Source organism: Buteo buteo, chromosome 10, assembly GCF_964188355.1.
Source record: "Buteo buteo chromosome 10, bButBut1.hap1.1, whole genome shotgun sequence".
NCBI classification, from domain to species: domain Eukaryota; kingdom Metazoa; phylum Chordata; class Aves; order Accipitriformes; family Accipitridae; genus Buteo; species Buteo buteo.
The window spans coordinates 40,322,324-40,341,161 of NC_134180.1; the positions used below are offsets into that span (position 1 = coordinate 40,322,324).

The following is an 18,838-nucleotide window of genomic DNA, read 5'->3' on the forward strand; positions in this document are numbered from 1 at the left end:
CTGTATTTCAGCCAATGCATTTGTGTTTAAACCAGTGAACTAATGATCAAATCCACAACTTCTAATTGCAACCAGTACATGGTGTTGTAAACATGATACAGATGGCCTTGCTACCCTGTTAGCTTCCAATTAAAAAAAAATAAAATCAGATTTACTGGTCACTTAACCCTGTGTGTGTCTCAGCCTGACATCATTAATGCGTACTTGTTGACTGGAGGAAGGCACTAGAATTTCTCTTCTTGCACTTTTACTCTTCCTTCTGTTAATGTGATCGTTTTGAATTTGACGTTGGCTGCAGAATTTGCAGACCTTAAATATATAATTTTTAGGAAAAAGCAGAGTTGCTATGGTGTAGTAAAAATGATTATTCCTTCTCTAGCCTAAGTTACTCACTTAGCAACAGTCCTAAACTAGATCTGCTGAGCCTGAATTGATGCTTCTGTGTAGTTGTTTGCCTGTCAAAAATACGAGAATATCTTTATTCTTTCATGAATGCTAATAGTATCTTCATTACTTGATTTTTGTTGGAGACGAAATTGGTCCCAGCTAATACTTTTTCTTGACTGATCCAGCTGAGTAATTAAGTACGTGCATAACTACAGTAACCTGAGTAGTATGACTAACTAGAGTATGATTCCTCTTATATTTAAGAGATTGTGAATATTTGGGTGGGTTGGGACTGTTATGAGCCAGTTCATGCTTTAATGTGTTTTTTGTAGGGATGGTCAACTGTATACTTTTTTTGTGTATTTTTGACAAATTGAAGATACTTTTGATACGTTCTGTAAACAGAGGAAGGGAACACTTTTCAGGAGTAAGAGAGCCCTTTTCTGTCAAGTTCTAGGTGTTCAGATGTCCCTGCAGTTTTTATCTGGTTTTCCATGATGAAATGGTTTTGCTTGGCGCATATTACTGTGACTTGAGCCAACTCTGTTTAGGGTTGATCAGTGTAGAATCACTGAGTTTTGCTGATTGACTTGAGTTAAGAATCAAGCTTTTTTTTCTGAAATAAATAGTGGTTTAAACCCCGTGACCAGTCTGCAGTGAGCTTTGGAAGACAACGTATTTTTTATCTGGACAAGTCCCCTGCCTATGGTACATCTTTTTCCAAATATAGTCCAGTGGTACTGCTTTTTTTCCCAAAGCAGATTTGGGAAAAGAAAAAGTAAGTAGTGGCACGTAGGAGGAGAGGTGATGTTCAGAGGAAGCACTGGGATGTCTGCAGCTCTGAAAAGCAGACCACCTACGCAGGGGTCAAAACCGCTGTAGGACTGCAAGGAAGATGATACAACATAAGCTGTAATTATTGTAGTGAAATATCTCCCCATAAAATGTAAAGTGCTTTGAGACCTTGAAAGTCTGGTTTAGTTCTTTGTTTATACAGCACCTGAAACACCAGAGCCCTGACCCCTGAGTGGGGCTTCTGGGTGCTGCTGTGATATAAAAAGTGAAAAATACTGAGAAAAACGCTACTGGGACAAAACATGAGATTCTCTGTATTAATGACATTGCAGGACACAGGAATCTAAGAATGTGTTTGACAGTCTGTCATTGTAACCGCTGAAACCTTAAAGGTCCAATTAAAACCTCATAAAGAGTAATTCAGTGATGTTTGCATATGTAAAATAAAATGCTTTCATAGCTCAGCTTTATGAGCATGTATGGACTCTAAGAATTCTGAAAACATTCGTGTATTTTTATGAATGTCATGAACTCAAAATTATTTAGCAAATTTTGCCACTTTTTTTTTCTCCGCAGGCTTTCACCATTGCTTACAGCCCAAACCACAAATAAAGCATTAAAATTATTGATGTGAGCTAAGCAGGAGAGCCATTGCCAAAAATAGCAGTATTCACTCAGGCTCATTCTGTGTAGCTCTGGAAAAATTATTCCCATGCTACAGCAAAGATCACATTTTTTCCTTTCTTCACTAATAGCAAAAATATTACCTTTCAAGTGGTCTGTTATTCCTGCAGCTGGGGGATAAGCAGGTTGGATGAAGTTTAAGGTAGCTAAATGAGCAAGGCTTGCCGATCCAGCCTCCTGCTAATACAGTGAATGATTTATGATACTCTTCTCTCCTGGTGCCTTCCCACCCCCTATTTTTGCCTTCAAGATGACATCAAAATGAGGCAAACGGGCAAATGAAACCTTGTATTTGACCTAACTGAGCTCCACGAGCATTGCTCTTTTTTCTTTCCACTTTAATGAAGTGCATGGGAGCAGTGTGAGTGCATGGTTGGGCTCTCAGAGAGTATGTTCAGAGTGGATGGTCACAGTCCTGCCTTGCTGTGACCAAAAAGACACTTTAACACCAGAAAAAAACATGGGCACTCTGAAGTTTAAAAAGCGTACAGGTATGTACATGCATGAGACTTGTGTAGTATGTCAACATCCTCTCAGATCCGCTTGGCAGTGATGAAAAGACACTTTATTCTTGGATAGGAATCCCATGTGTGGTGCTTTCTCAAAGCTGGGATCCCCGATTTGGGCAATCTCCTCCCCCATAGCAGCAGCAGCAGACAGGAGGCCTGCTGCTGGTTGGTCCCTAAATGTACAGAGTACTCTGCATCATATGCTGAACGGAGTAAGCTCAAACTTACTCCAAGCTATGTATGTAACCTTGCTGTGCTTAGGGCTTGCCAGGTGTTTCAAGGTGCCTTCACATAGGAGCTCATATGCCTTAACTTCCATGAGGTTTCCCCATGTACACATGACATGTCACATATATTAATACTGTAGCCTTGATAGTGGTGCTCTGGGGGAGAAGCGTACGAGCAGCCAGCCTTCGTGTATGAAGCCGATCTCCCACGCTGTATCAGATCTGCTTTTTCGTCTCCTTCAAGAAAGCACAGCACTCTTGCTGACCGGTCCCTTATTAGTTTGTGACACTCTCATCAGGTGTTTGCATGGGAGGACCTGAGCTAGCACTTGGCATACATAGTCTTTCAAGCCTCCAGAAGCAAAGTAGCTGTTTTATGGGGTTCAAACTGCAACCCTGGGAGCTGTAGCGAATTGTACATGGTCCCAGGCTGAGTCAGTATCAGTGGTGGAAAGAGCCCACCAGTGCTGTTGCGGGGGGGAGACAGGAGGCTTTGGAAGGCAGGTGGAATTTACAGAGAAATATAAGCAATCCAATAAAGTGCTGAGAAAGAAGGTGAGACATGTAAAGGAGAATTTTCTAAAAAGAAACTGATATTCCCGAGGCATGTTACATTGTGGAAGGGAATGAGAGGCAAAGAGTTGATATTGTCCATTGCGGTAAGTTCCCTTTGGTAGGTACAACTCTAATTACTAAGAAAATGCACTTTTATACTTCCTTCAGTCAGTGAGAGTTAGGTTTTGTGCTAAGCAGTGCTGTTTTTTGCACTGAGATTAACGACAGCACAAAGACTCAGATGATTTGTTAGCTGATGCTCCAAGTGATTTAGAAAATGATTTGGGGAGCAAGTTTTGGAGCTGGGTTCTCTTACCACCAATGCCCAGGTTTGTCTTTCTGCAGATCTGTAACTACCTCACTGCCTGTAGTAGGATGAGTACAACTATTTCTTATATTCCCCAGATGATTTGAAAGGCTAAATTTATTTGTGTGAGAATATAGGTTTTTGAGATCTTAGAACAGTATCAGTACAGGGAATGACCATTGCCAGTTTTAAAATCCATCCTTGAGTCCATGATTCAGAAATAAATTGATCATGAGCAAAAGTGAGAAAGAAACCCGATATCCCTGTAAAGCTTGACCACAAAGAGCTCATCCTGTTGATGGGCTATTACCAGAGAGGGGATAGCAGAGAAAATGGAGAAGTGCTGTGTGGTATTTTAGCAGTGACCCTGGAGCCCATTCTGCCCCGACTGAAGCCAGCTAGGCTTTTGTTTCTGACTTTGGAAAACCCTGTGTTGTACTCAAGCTGTGGACAAATACATAATGATTAAGAGCTTAGTAAGCATCACACATCAGGTTATGTGAAGTGAGATCGAGATCATTCCTGCACTTGCTGTCTGTAAAAGGTTTTACCTTGGAGAATAGTAGCAGCAGTCCACGGGAAGGGCAGGTAAAGTGTGAGGACTCCGATGGCTGCATGGTGACAGCAAGAAGAAATGACGCAGATTTAGGGCTGGGGGAGAGAAAAGCCTATTAAGCTGAGAAAGCAGTGGCAGTAAAGGTAGGACCTACAGAAAAAGTAGGATCCTGGGAGAGATGCGTGCCTCCAAGCCCCCTTGCTAAATAATGTGGAGACACATGCACATTATTGTTGTAGGAGTTTTTCTCATTAGATTAAATGGACAACATCACAGCAATCTGTTGCTTCTGTAGAAAACACAGCATCCAAGAGGAGGAGGAGACACATGTGGGCAGCAAGAAAGCTCTTGAAAAACAACTAAGGAGACAGCATGGAAGAAACAGCTTACGGGGTGGGATCAGAGCAGTCCCACTGCAGTCAGAGAGGAATGAGAAGGCAGATGAGTGGGTGAGGACAGACACCCTACTGAATGTTGATTGTGGCACAGTCTCCATCTGTCCTTCCTTGGTGCACCCACTCCTAGTGCTAGGAATAAGCTGTGATACCGTGGAATCAGATTGCTGTTTGTAATGGTAAAACTGCTGCTGAGAAACACAATCTTTGTTTCCTAGTGAATGATAAAGAAACAATAATAAATGGTGTTTACAGGCCCAAGCTGTTTATCCTTCTTTGCAGCAGCACTCTTTTGCTCTACAAGCTGTTTTGCCTGAGCCATCACAGCCTGGGGACCCCATGCACTACATGCATGAGTGACTTACCTTTCTTAAGCTCCAGTAATTCATGGCTATGAGACCAAGGCACTTAGATACTGAACAACCTCCACATTAAATAATCACCACAGGAGTTGATGCTAATACAAAGCTACATCCAAGAATCCAATAACTTTCACCATTGACAACCCAGTAGAGTTTCAGCAATTAACACCTTCCTGTTGTGAAGATTCTCCTTGAGGACTGTGGAGTAAAGTATGTCTAGAATTGGTTAAATTGTGTATTCCTGCATAGGCATTAATCTAAAAATGTAAATTACCTCCAGAAGGTAGAATACCTTCAATCTTGTTTAATTCTTGATACATCCATCAAAAAGACTTTGTCTTTGTAACCTCACATATCTTCCCATCAAGAAACTGTAGAGGAATATCAGATGAAAAAGAGGGGTTTTTTTCCTTCCTTATTCTTCTTTTAGGCAGGGAGAGAACAGAACCATTCAGAATCAGCCATACTCAGCCATCACGCAAGTACTCAAATGTCTGCAATACTAGCACAGTATGAAAAGCAGACAGAAGACTCAGACCAAGTTCCAGACCCCAGGTTTGCTGTTAGATTAGTTCTTTCTTGGCCTGTGTACTTGACACTTTCCTTATGATGGCCTTGATACTGAGGACGGCTCTACAGGTCCAGATGTCTGAATTTTGTGCTGCTGGTAGAGTCCTGTTTCAGAGAACAATCCTGCTTAAAAACCTCAGGAGCACTTGCACAAAGGCACAATGAAATGTCAGAAGTAAGTACAGAAATGTATTTTTATTTTGGTACTGAATTTCCTTTGGAAGTATTAGCCATCACTCTTGGTATGAAATGACTGACTGCTGTACATGAGAGTGTTATCATGTTCTGAACCTGACTTTAATGTGGTCAACATTAGAGCCAGGAGAGGTCACCAGCAGAGGTGGGCTGTGTGTTCTCCCTAAGTTAACAGTGTGTGAGCCTGTGGGTTTGGTTTAGGCATATTTAAGTTGAGAAAAAAGAAATCCAGAGGAAAAAAGTAGCTAAATCCTTATGCGTGTTTTCTTTTCGAGGGAACACCTGTCTGGGGTAATACTTCATTGCACACATTCATGAGAAGTAGGAAAGCAACTCTATTTACTTCGACTTCATTAGTGGCAGACCAACTTCTCAAACGAGCACAAAGTTTCTTTTTTTTGCCAGCTCCAAACAGATAAAATTACTACTTGGTAAATTCCACATAACCTTTAAGGCTTTCAATCACAGCAGTAAATGCTACTGTGTCCCAGCTCCTGCTTTTACTAAATTGTATTATAAGCACCTTAATTATAGTCCATGCTGTCTGATGGGCCATGGAAAAGGTCGTCTTCCAAAGAACATATGATAACAAGGGTGGAGCGATACTGGTCGCTTTTTGTCTGTTGGGAAAGAAAGGGCTTTGCAGAGAAGAAGATTAATAGTAAACAGTGTTAATCTAAATGTATCTCAGACACAAAATATCACATTCCTTCAGGCTTGCCTTCTCAGGGGGTACTGGCATTAACCATTTTACTGTGGGGATAGCTACACAAAGACATGCTCCTCCTCTTCAGAGCAGAGCTAAAAATGAGGTATGTTTTTGTTGTCATTTTACTGTTGAAGCTGCAGCAGTACAATGAGGTCTCTCACTTGTGCTGCTTTTAGCAGTTGAGTTCAGGGCTTCCAGGTTGAGATCTAGTTCAAGGGCAGAGGAACAAACAGAAATATTCGCAGTGACTTCACGGTGGTTTGAGCAAATTCTCCACGCCGCTGCAAAAGAGAAGAATCAGACCTGGGTCTTACAGATGGATTAGTCCCCCATTATAGCCTATGTCTGCCTCTTTACTTATTTAATTATTTTTATAGGTCAGATCAAATGTAAGTTGGAGGCAGCTTTTTAAGTCTCTGCTGTACTCAGCATAGCAAAGCATCTGGCAGGACGATTTCATTTCTGACTCCCACTGTTAATGGCATGGCTTTGGGGCTTTGGGCCTTTGGGTAGGCAGGCTATCCTTATCACCTTGGCAGGCTTCCAGCTCCAAATAATAATCCATTAACGTCTGCCCCGCTGGTATTCTTGCCAAATACAAGGGATATCTTTTAAATAAACATTGGCAGTTCCCAGTCGGAGGAAAGAGAAAGGGAGTAGAGGAAAAACAATCCTTGACATTTCAGTGACTTTGCAGGGCTAGCTGACACCTGGTACCACCCTTATCTGCGGGTGTTTATGCAGAGCTGCAAAACACAGCTTCTTCTGTTGGCTCTTTTACTTTCTTTAAATAGAACTGGGAAGAGTTATAATGATAGGAGTAACTTTCTTGGATAGGCAATCTTTTCTTTTCTTTTTTTTTTTTTTTTCCGGGCTAGGGGGACCCCTGTGTTAACATCTGTGCTCCTGTTTTCCTCTGAAGTACAGCAAGAATAGTGTAGCAGGCTTGCGTGCCTCATACTTTGCCAACAATATTTTTTTTCCCACAGTTTTCCTCTCTAGTGGATTAGATACAATGTAGATTTACTTTCATGGGGGCACTTTCCCACCTGACTTCCTATCTCTTCATCCATTAAACCAAACAGCCACATTGATCTGCCAGTAATCAGAGCAACTGGGGCTCACCTCATTCTCAGCGTTCCTTGGGAAGTGCTTTTTCTGTGTGTGTCAACCATTTCACTTTCTTTCTCTGTAGCTGAACTCTCAATGACAGCTTGAGGTTTATTTTTCCAGCTGTTATATTTTGCTTGATAGCAATAAAATTACTTGTTTGGATATTTCACATTATCAATAAATGAGCTGTCTAGGTTTTATTTTTGCTGTCCAGTTAAGATCTGGAGTAGGATTCATTTTTCCAGAATGTGATTGGGAGACAGTAAAATATTCACTGTTCAGAGAAGAACATAGGGTCAAACCTAGAGTTTGCTACCCACGTCTGGAACTGGATTTCATTTCTGCTTGTTTTGCCATGATTCACTGATTGCGCTGATGCTACCTTAGTGTATATCAGAGGTAGCTAAGGGCACAAACTCTCTTTTATTGCACCTTTATCACAAGTTAGTTAAAAGATTGGACGATAGTTTGAAGGGTTTGAACTCTTGATTGTAAGGGTATTTTGCTACTTAATTCTCTCCTGCTAATGACTTGGGACTTGGTTTGCAACTACTCCCTTGCCAAAATTTCCTCAAATTTTATACTGCATTTGCAGCATTGTTTTTTGCTTGCCCCTTTTCATCTGAGTGGTTGAGGCTATTCCTATCTTTCCCTCAGTTTCAAAATAAACACCATCCCCACCCATGATTAAACTTCCTATCACGTTAGCATTATTACTGAATTTTCTGATGTGCAGCTAAAAGTTTCCTCTAACCCTATTACTTGCATGTGGGATGGGGCAGAGGGAGACATCCTAACTGCTACAGGGCACGGAGACAAACTGATGAAGTGCAGAATGCATTTTTTGACCAGATCCTCATTTGGGGGCAGTAAGCTTTTATGTCTCAACACTTCCCTTTTTGAAGCATGGTGACATTTGAATATGTGAATGTGTTTTCAATGAAGATAACTTAATCACCAGCACTGGGAGCTTGTGTATCTCCTAATTAAAATGGAACCAATCTGAATCTCCCAAAACCAATCTTTGCTGTATTTTTAGTTCAATATGTCGCTCCACCCCTGGCCAGCCTGTATATGGTAAACCTTCTGCTATTTCCTGCTCAGTTATTTAATGCTGGAGCCAAGTTAGTTTCAGTTCCTGAAGCAGAACCAAGCAAAGCAAATGTGGTTAGAATGGAGTTAACTGGAAACATTCCCAAAAGATAGCAGATTTACTCCCAAGCGCATACTGATCCACCTACACTGGAAAAGAAGCATCATTTGCAAATCATAACCTCTTTGCCCTGTGTGGATTCTGTCCGGACACTTACAGGCCTTTGTTAATAGTCTGTACTTAAAAAGAATTATGAAGAAGAAGCTGTAGGCTCTTCACAAGCAGACTATAATTGAAAATAGTGTTAAGTATCTTTGCAGTGGAAGTTATCCCCTTAGTTGTTGAAATATTGCAGCTGAAGTGTAAAAAGGGGGCAAGAGAAGAAGGGTATAATATTGAGAGGCTGCTTAAAATAGGCAAATGCATATTAAGTAAATGTAGGTCTCTAAACTGGATTAAGGTGACACATCTGTTGCTCTACTTCTATTGTTTTATTAGACCGTATCAAACCCTAGCTGCTGGAACATGTAATGTCTCTAATTTTGCTAGCCAGGAGGATCCTTAAATGCAAGTGTGCTCAGGTAGGGAGAAAGGAGGGAGCTGCAGTTGGTGTGTGGGCTAATAAAACACTTTGGCAGGCATATTTAGCAGGGAGGAGCACTCCATAGTAGCGTCCATCTGAGTCCAAATCTGGAGCTGTTAATCGACTTTAGTCTATGAGGGTCTTCTCCTCTGGGGGAAGCAGCATTGTCAGTCCCCCTGAAGTATGAGGGTGAAGGATAAATAAATACAAAATTGCTGTATTCAGTAGAGGCTGTCGATTTGTGCCAGGTGAGGTCTGTGTTCTGCCTTCCTGAAAGTAATCCTAAAGAGCGCTTTGTAGAGTACTCCAGTGGATTTCTGCAGAACTGTCACTAGCACTTGCTTCCCATAGATGATAAAGCTTGCAGGGCAGAGGAACATTTACCATGGTTTGCTAAAGAAATGTCTGAATTTCTCCTCCAGTAACTTTTCAACCTGTTCTTCAAATTAGAAGGATAGACATCTTGAAAATAAAATCCTGGATGTTTAGTGAAAATAAAAAGTGCAATAGAGTGCAGAGGCCCAAGTTGTGTCTCCCACTTGTGCCTCCCCCTCTCCCCAGGGGATGATTGCAGTAGAGGTGAAGCACTTACTAGACACTGGGGAATCCATGTAGGAATTAGTTTCAAGGAACAAAATCAATAGCAAATCTGGCTTCGGTAGCTCTTCTATTCGCAGGGTTAATTGTTTAAATAAAGGAATGCAGTAATAGAGACACTTCGCTTCAGGCCTCTTTTAGAGATTCTGTAAGTATTTTCTAACCCAGATTTCAAGAACAACAATGTGTAGCTGTGCTGGAACAAGTGCTATTTTTAAGTTTCCTGTGGTTTGAGAAATTGTCACATTTCTCTGTCTGAAGGATCGAGGGATCCAGAAAACCAGTTCTGAGTTTCTGGTATCAACGTTGAATGAATACAAAAATGAATAGACACTGATTTTCTGCATTGTAGCAGATGAAAGAAGATGAAAGATCTCAACTATGCTAATGTCAATCCAGAGCAGCTCCAGCAACTGCAGGCTTTAGTTAAATAAATATTATTTAACCTAGTTCAGGAAAATCCCTCTACTACTACAAAACAAGTTTTTCCACTCTTATGGGTCATGACCTTATACGGAAGCAACCCACGCTGATAACCTGTTGCACAACTGATACTGAGTAAGAGTCTTCAAAGAGCAAGTCTGTGCACCTACTGACCTCCAGTCTGTCTAGCAGGCCTGTCCAGGTTTAAATCATGTAAGCCGCCATCTCCAGGTTTAAAAGATGTAAGCTGCTGTCTCCGGTGTGTATCTAATTCTAGCTATTAGTTGGTTGTGCACAAGAGATGCCTTTTTTTGGTGCAGGCAGAGACAGTTCACATGCAGAGATCTGTATATCCTAGTAAATGTCCTATTGTACATGGGAAAATGCTGTCTGTCTTCTAGCTGCATCTGTGATGCTGTGGCCTACCTGCCGCTTTGTGGATTATGTTATGGAATAGTTTCTAGAGCTCTGCTGGCTCTCACTGGTTCCTATGTCTGTGTGTTATCAGGCCTAGTATAACGTGTTAAGGCTACACAGTAAAAACACTTTTCTTTATTATAACACCATTGGTGCTATTTATGTGTTTGACTTGCTCCCTGTGACACAGCCTTTCTTGTTTCACAGCCAGCAGTGCCTATGAACATCTTTCTTCTTTGTCTCTCTTGCCCGTGTATTCACATGCCCCATAAATATCAATAGTTATGATTACATATAAAAGAGATGCAGTGCCAGTACTTGTGTATTGGCATAGGGGAAGAAGAGGACAGAGAAGAGGTAAGAGTTTTGTTTTTATGCAGACTGAAACATTACAGTAGCAGAAATGATGCCACTTACAGTAATGTCACAATCTCCTGAATAATATAATTCCATCATTGCCTGGAAACTTAGCACTTATGCAGGGATGTATTTCACTCTTGAGTAGTTGTATAGCATCTCAGCAAATGAGTATTACTTTATACATCCAGGAGATCGTGAGGGCTCATGCATATTTGTTGACCACAAGACTTCTTTCCAGGAATGCTACTTGCATAGGCCTTCCCATGCACCTTTGAACCAACTTGCCTTCTAGACCACGTGTCACCCCGTGCCCTCTGCCTCTGTGAGTAGAGGGACTCTGATGAGCTTGTGATGGGAGCCTATTGCTTACTCTTGTATAGACTAAGTGAAAGCACTGCATTGCTCCTTGCAATTCAACAAGTTACTGGAGGCATACACCAGACTTTGAGGCATTTTTTGTCTTTGTTTGATATTCTCATCTCTCTTTCCTCACCTGAATAAACTTCAAGGCACTGACACCTTTCCCACATCTGAGTTTGGCTGACGTCTTTTTTAAGACCTTCAGTAATGGAGCACAGCAGCAGTCTCTTCTGGTTCACATGAATTTATAAGAATCCAGAAGCCTTTCCTGGGTGCCTTTAGACCAAAGAAACCAGCAGTATGCTTCTACCCTTCTGGGAGCATAAGGCAGCATATACACAATGCTCTTAGCAGGGACTTTTGTATGAGAAACGTCACATTTTATACCATACAGTGCACCGATCCTAGATACAGACTTTAAAAATCTGATATGGGAATGGTACACAAATGAGCAGTTGCATGGCATACAAAATTCTGGTGTGGCTTTACAATGCAAAATGACATATCTGGCATCTAGCTGAGAGAGCTTTTTCAGGTTTTTTTCCTACCCCGAAGTGCTTTCTCCAGGAAAAAAAATGTAAGTCAAATTGCTCGAAATAACACACTTTCAGTATTAGCAGTATATGGCTATCTGTGCCCTGTGAAAGCGGAGAAAATATCACATACAATCAGCACATTATGTTGTTGACCAAAACAAAACTGGAAAGTTTTAAGAACAACCACTGTATAATGTCAGATTACCACAGTATCTGGTTTTGGGAGCCTCATTCTCTTCTTTGAGAGTTATTATGCCAACATATGAAAGAGAAAACTAAATAGAAACCAAGAAGGATATAATTTTCCCTCTTTTTTTCCCCCCCTTTCTTTTCCTGTTGGGAGTGTTTCTGTTTGTCTGAATAAAACTTACCCATTCCAGTACCTAACTACTATTTAAGATTGCTTGCCAGCCCGAGAAGTTGTTATGCAGGTTGCCCTTAAATAGCTCACATTTGACTGCAGAGCACCTGTTAGTTGATTGGGAGACAGTAAAATTCAGGGCAAAGGCTTCCCAAACACAAAGGATTGCTTGTGGAAAAAGACCTTGTTGATCTTGGATGAAGTTATAACCACCACTTGATGACTTTAGTGAGGCATTGTATGGTGTACTAGGTCTGTACATGTGTTTCTGTGTGAAAAAACAACACCTGAGCTAAACAGAAGAGAACAGAGCTAAACCGAGTCTCCTCCTAACGGTCTTTCTTCAGGTGTATTTTATAGAGCACTTTTGAAAGGACTTTTTGTGTAAGCCCCTTGGAAACCCTTTTCAAAGCCGCTGTGCAGAAGTGCCAGAGCCTGTGGGCCACCTTCCTGCTCAGAGCTTGCATCTTGTAGCTCACATCTTTCCAGTTCAGACTTTGGTCTGTCAGATCAGGTGTTCCAGACCCTGCAAGAGCCATTTGCCTTGGTGGGAGGCGGAGGAGCTTGAAATAAAGGAGAATTTCTACAGAAAAGTGTTCTCTCTTTATCCCAGTCCCTGTTTGTTCAACTGTTACCACACACTGCTGCACCCTTAACTTTGCTTCGTGCCTCCTGCTTGCTGTGCTCTCCAGAGGCATTTATCCCTTCTTCTGGAGTCAGATTTGTGTTCTGACTCATTCACTATTGTGTTTGTGGTTAATTTTATGGGGCGAAGCAACTGGGATAACCTTGTGAAGATCAAAACAGAGTACTTTTAAGTGACACATGGTTGCAGTATTAATTTTCAAATACATTTAGGAATAATATTGACATTCATTTGTTCTTTACAGGAGTGTGCTTGTTTTGAAAGATAGACAAGCAAAAGCTTTTCATGATAACATAGTTCATCTATGAAATAACTTGTTCATTTTCAGAAATTTTGTTTTAAAAGAGCTACTCTAAACTGCCAGGATTCATGAAGCTGTTCCCCAAAGATATCAGTCTAATCCAGATCCCACGAGAGTCTGTGAACATCTTTTTGTTTTGCTGACTTGGTTTCCAGTGAAGGACTGAGTTTTGAAACATGGTGACACCTCTTGGTCATGCTGACCTGCATTTGCAGGATCTCCTTGCTCCTCAGGACCTCTCTTTTTGTGGTTCAACTGTAGTCTGCCGGAATAACTTTGACTTTCTTAGCAAGAGTTGTTACTGCAAAGCCTGTCAAAATTTCCACTCACTTTCAGAGCTAGACAATTTAGTGAATTGGCGCAATATGAACAGCGTTGCCCAAAATGTTTACAGTGAACAAAGCCACAGCACTATGTTTTTGGCAAACAGCTGTATTCTGAATACTTGCAGGGCCTTTTCAATAACCGCTGCGTCCTTTCCCAGTAGCTCTCTCAGGGGCTGTTGCGCAGGCTGGTGGGGAGGCTGCTTTGTGCAGAATTGAGATTTACCACCAGCCAGGGCAGCCTGCTCCATCCATAGTGCCTGAAGGAACCGGCTAGGAGCTGGTAGTTATTTCTTACCATTCAAGTTACTTCATACCTTTCTTTTAACATTTCAACCAGAAATGAGTTATTTCTTAACCACTGTGCAAGGCAGCACCTCTGAAATCTTGCCAAGTTTGGGATTTACCACTCCACCACACACACACAATACCTTTCACCCCACTCCAAATGCCAGAACGAACACAATCCATGTGTTTGAACATAAGGCATCCAGGCTCAGGTTGAGGGAAAGCCATGCAGCACACTGATCACATGCAGCAAGCTGATCTTCTGCTGCAGTTTTTGTTTAAAACCTGATTATTTGTGCAGGCTGGATTCTGAAACATTTGGTTTGGAGCTGGACAAGCAGAACAGACAAACTGGATGATTGCCCGGTGTGCTACAACAAAGGCAGAGAAAGAAGGAGCCTCTGGTATCATTCAAGTGCTGGACTGTTTTTTTCAGTAGGTATTTTTTCAGTTCACAGCAGGCCATTGACACCAGAAAGTGCTGCAACGGCAACCTCGGTGGTGAAACTGCCGATGTTACAATCGGAGGGAGATAAAGTGAAGTATTTGTTGGAGTGGCAGTACCAGGAAACGGCTGAGACATCATGTGATGTGACGGAGGATGTGCACTCTGTAGCAGAGGGACGTATTTACTTACAGGCTAGACTTCCACCAGACTCCACCAAAGGCAGTTTTGGCTAGTTATTTGAATTACTTGACCCACTTGCAGTAGGAAGTCATTATATAGATAGTAAATACCTACCCCACCCTTGGTAGGCAGACAGACTCTGCCAAAAAGGTCTAGCTCAGCTTCACATAATATAAAATATTGTACCTTTCTAGTTAAAACTGTCATTGCAAAGACATTAGAAGCTGCTGCTGTTCCAGTAAACTGCTCCACTTCTTGGCATTTGATCGTTGTGGAGAAAGCCCCTAGGATTTACCTCTTACCACCACCTGGAACACAAACCATATGCAAAGAGCAAGTCTGAAATTGGTCTTAAGGTGCAAATCACTTGGTTCTCCCACTGATGAGAAAAGCTCCCAGGCCCTCTGGCAGTCAGGAAAGTTGCCTGTGACAGAGGATTCCGATAGGAGCTTTACAAAACCATTCATTTGAAGTGTTAAATAGAGACTCCAAGTTAGTTCTTCTTCAACTTTTTTTTCTTGTTATGAAATCTGCAGCTAACTTGGCACACGTAACATGCTTGGTGATTAATTATTGTTAATTAATGGATGGGTTTAAAATTTTAAGCAAAGTGCTTGAAACATTATCTACAAGTTATCAACTTTTAAAAGATTCATGTGACTATTATGATAATTTGTAAGTGTAAATTCTTTTTCCCTGTAAATAGATGAGATTTCACTAAAATCTGTAGCCTGCACCAATGTTGACCTTTAACATAACCCTGCAATTTATCACCAAAATAAGATTCTGATCTTGCTTACATCAGAATATAGCTAGAGAAAGTCCATGAGAAGACAGCAGGTTCATACTAAGGCAGCTAAGAACAGTTCTGGTCCAAAACAGATTTTAGAGTAAGAGGGCTTCTTTCAAATTAAAATGATGATGGCCTTTGCTTGGACTGTAGGAGTAGGTGATGATAGAAAAGGAAGAAAAGAGAACTGTCATGTCTTCTACTGCACATATATATCAGTTTCATTTTGCTTGTATTTCGTGAGACTTATGTGAGTCTTATATTATGTGAGACTTCAGATACTGATACTTAAGATACTGGGATGGGTTGGAACAGTTCATTTAGCAGAAACTGAAGTGAAAATTTGATTTCCTTCAAAGGTCACTTCTCAGATTTCAGGGGGTAATTTTTCATGTGTTAAAACCAGGGGACGATCTTGCATGTCCTCTGCAAAACCAGTGACTATTCGCTGAAGTTGACCTGATCTATCTGTATGCATGGGGCTCATGTATTACTGCTGACTTCTCTGCACACCACATGCTTGCTGCCTGGGTTGCATAGGCTTAGGACAGACCACATATAAGTTAAAAAGGATTTATGCTCCTATTCTCCTGGATCATTAGTCACATATGTACGGTGTTAAGGACAATGTGGCGCATTGGGCTCAACAGGGGATTTTAATGCACTAAGGCAAAGATCCATAAAGGACATAGGCACCCAGCTCTGAGACTGGGATTCAGAAGCCATAATTAGGATGCTACTTTGCCTGCACAGGGAGTTAGGAGAATTCAGTGTCTCGTAATGGGATTCACATGTACCAATACTCTGAGTGGGGGGATTGAGTTAGCAAGCTGGAAAAATGCTGAAGAAAAGGATAAATTTCTGCACTTCAGTTGGTACCTAAGCCCTTTTCTTGAATCTGACCCTGAATGCTAAAGTTTTAGTAATATGTACCAGTCAGCCTTTGTTTACAATTGCACTGAGTTTCCTTAGGGAAATAAATAAAATTAAACTTTTTTTCATTTTACCCTATTATTAAAGTAGAAAGCACTGGAGGCCCAATGCTATACTGGAGCCACATTTCTCTTGTTTCTATTCTGTTTATGAACGGCCTTCATCAACTAATCACTGTTTGGCACAGTATTAAATCTAATCACTGAACTCCAAAACGTTGTAATGTGTCTACCTACTCCATGGTTCCATTTGGATGGAAATTTTCTATCTCGTTTAAAGACTATTAAAGCCCTGCCTTTCTTGTTCAGAACAAAAGGGTATTGTTTACTTTGTTTTTCGTTATTTTCGTATTCAACAAAAGATGATTATTCTTTCTCCTCAGTGCTGAGATCCCTGTGAGCATGTAGACCTCCTCTCTACTTGCTTTTCTTCCCCCTGGGTGACTACAAAATAGCAAAATTTCCTTCACACAGAAGTTTACGGTTGAAATGCACAAAAGCAAATGTTATTTATCCAAACTTTCAAGGTTTTCCTAATGAAGTTATTTATTAAAAAGTTGATGTGAGGCATAACTGAATAAAGAAACAATGTTACAAGGCATAGCAGAAGTGGCAATAAGATGAACGCACATTTATGATTAAGACTTAATCTTTCATTAAATAAAAACTTGTTTCAGTCAAAACCTTTTGACCTTTTAAGAGAGAGGCAGCAAACCCACAAGCATGTAGTTGTTTGTTTGGATCCTATTATTGCCATCCCATTGTAATGTAGGGAGAATAGTTTTTTGATCCTACAGCTAGGCAGCCTGTGGGCAGGAGAGCAGGGTTCTTGCTTTTTGAGAGCTAGCAGCCCATTCACGGTGGGTTGACTTTCAAAAGACCCATTTATTGAATGACGCAAGGTGCAAATTATGACTCACTCTGCATAGGTTAAGTTTGTAAAAATCAACCTATATTCATCTTCCTAGCACCTACACAGCTGCATGATGTATTTATTATCTCTAGGGTCCCATTAACCCTTTTGGAATCTTAAAAGTGATCTGCAGTACAACCCAGACAAACTGATGTTCTTATCTAGTGAATTGAAGTTTTTCTCTTTTATCAGTGGTGATCTAGTGAATGGCAGATTTTCTTCTCTCTGGCCAGCATTAGGTCACAGAGTGGCCCAGCAGTCTGGGTTTGAACATTTCCTCCTGTTCTAACAGCCCTCATAAAAAATATGTTGATTGCTGGTGTTTGCTGATATGTGACACTGTGTTTTCCAGGTCTCAACCAGATGAACCAGGTGCTCTTCGATCTCTGAGCCTTCTAATGATCTTGCAATGATACTGTAAGTGATTGTTGTTTATTATAAACAGCTTTTTAAGCAGAAGTTTGATGCAAGTCCAGTGCATTTTATTAGTTGAAACATATCCTTGTATTTCCCACTTGTATCGCAACCTACTTTTCATGGTAGATTAAGGGTATGGGAGAAGTTTTGCTGTGTTTGCAAGGCCTTTAAATGGACAGAACCACCTCTTCACCTTCTCCACCCATCTCCTTCCCTGTCTCCCCTCCTTTCAAAGGGAGAACATCAGGAAGTTTGGAGATTCAGATGTAGCTCCTAAACCTGTGTCAATGAGTAAGGTCTACTACGCTGCTGGAAATGGTGTGCAGCCACTTGTTCCTGTATTTCAGCTCTCCTTCCTCTCAGGAAACCCAGACTTCAAGGGAAGGAAAACCCCAAATGACCCTTGTACATGTCATTGCAAAAATGGTGGTTGCTTAAGAAAAGGGTGTTACCTTACGTGCATGGCTTCATTTCTCCACCTGTTCCTGTGTTGCACATGTTACAAATGATGACAGCTATTAGAGGACTGGCTGTATGGCATGCACACTGAGAAATGGAGTGTCTCTTTCTTAGACCCCTTATCTGTAGTCCTAACTCAGCAGAATTTTCTTTGTCTGGTAACATGGCCAGACTAGAGGAGGGACTGTACCTTCCCTTACTACTGTGGGTGAATAAATACTGCAAAAAGCCTTTCTCCAATGTTGAATCAAACACGGAAATTAATTTACTTTCTCTCTGTTCATAAATACTATGTGTCAGCTTTCTGCAAGCCACGGTATGCTAACCTACTTGCAGAGATTCCTACAGAAAGGAAATGGCAAAATTGCATGTAAGATTATTTACAGTAAACTAATGTGAAAAATGAACATTGGCCAGATACTTGTCTGTGTCTTTACTCAGGGAACACGTATTACCCTGTGACTTTAATGATCGATCACATCTAAACATAAAATCTGAATTTCAGAACACATGTAGGGAGGGGACTGGAATTGAGTATAAAGATATATATGCTGTTGTTTTTAAGCCCATAATAAAACTTATTGAATACTGATGAATAATAGATGCATTTAAAGGAGATTAAGATCTGCTCCTGTTTAATCCTTCAAAGAAAAAAGCAAATTCGCTTATGAATTCTCTGTAATGGTTTATTCTTTAAGACAGAACAATGGAGGCTTGGTACAAAACTCACTGGAATCAATAAAAAGACCCCCATTTTATGCCCCAAGTTTGTAGCCTACACAGAAGTCTGTTATGGCAGCTGCCACCTTTACTAACAAACCAGGGTTAGGACCAGGTTCCTCTAGGGCTACGGTGGTAATGGCTCTTAAGTCTGGCCGAAACAGTCTGATATTCCCTGTGGATCAGGCACAGAGGTGGACCTGTAACACGCACTCACCTGTGCGTTACGTCAGTAAGTCTAGTATGTGCTGTTCCAGTTGTAGCTCTTGTAAATTAAACAGAGAAATAAGCTGCTTTTTCGCTTCATGCCACTGCTGAAATATGATC

General features: G+C 41.1%; 1 protein-coding gene across 19 annotated transcripts in view; it reads left to right on the top strand.

Moving 5' to 3' along the window:
• Positions 1-18,838, top strand: part of FGGY (FGGY carbohydrate kinase domain containing) — a 327,635-nt gene that overhangs the window by 71,169 nt on the left and 237,628 nt on the right. For 18 of the 19 annotated variants that reach the window (XR_012651846.1, XR_012651845.1, XM_075037209.1 and 15 more), the window contains one exon: positions 17,268-17,332. The gene's annotated coding sequence lies outside the window, so the exon portion shown is untranslated. Of the gene's footprint in view, positions 1-13,953; positions 14,088-17,267; positions 17,333-18,838 lie in introns of all 19 variants that reach the window. The other variant, XM_075037223.1, reaches the window with a different exon arrangement.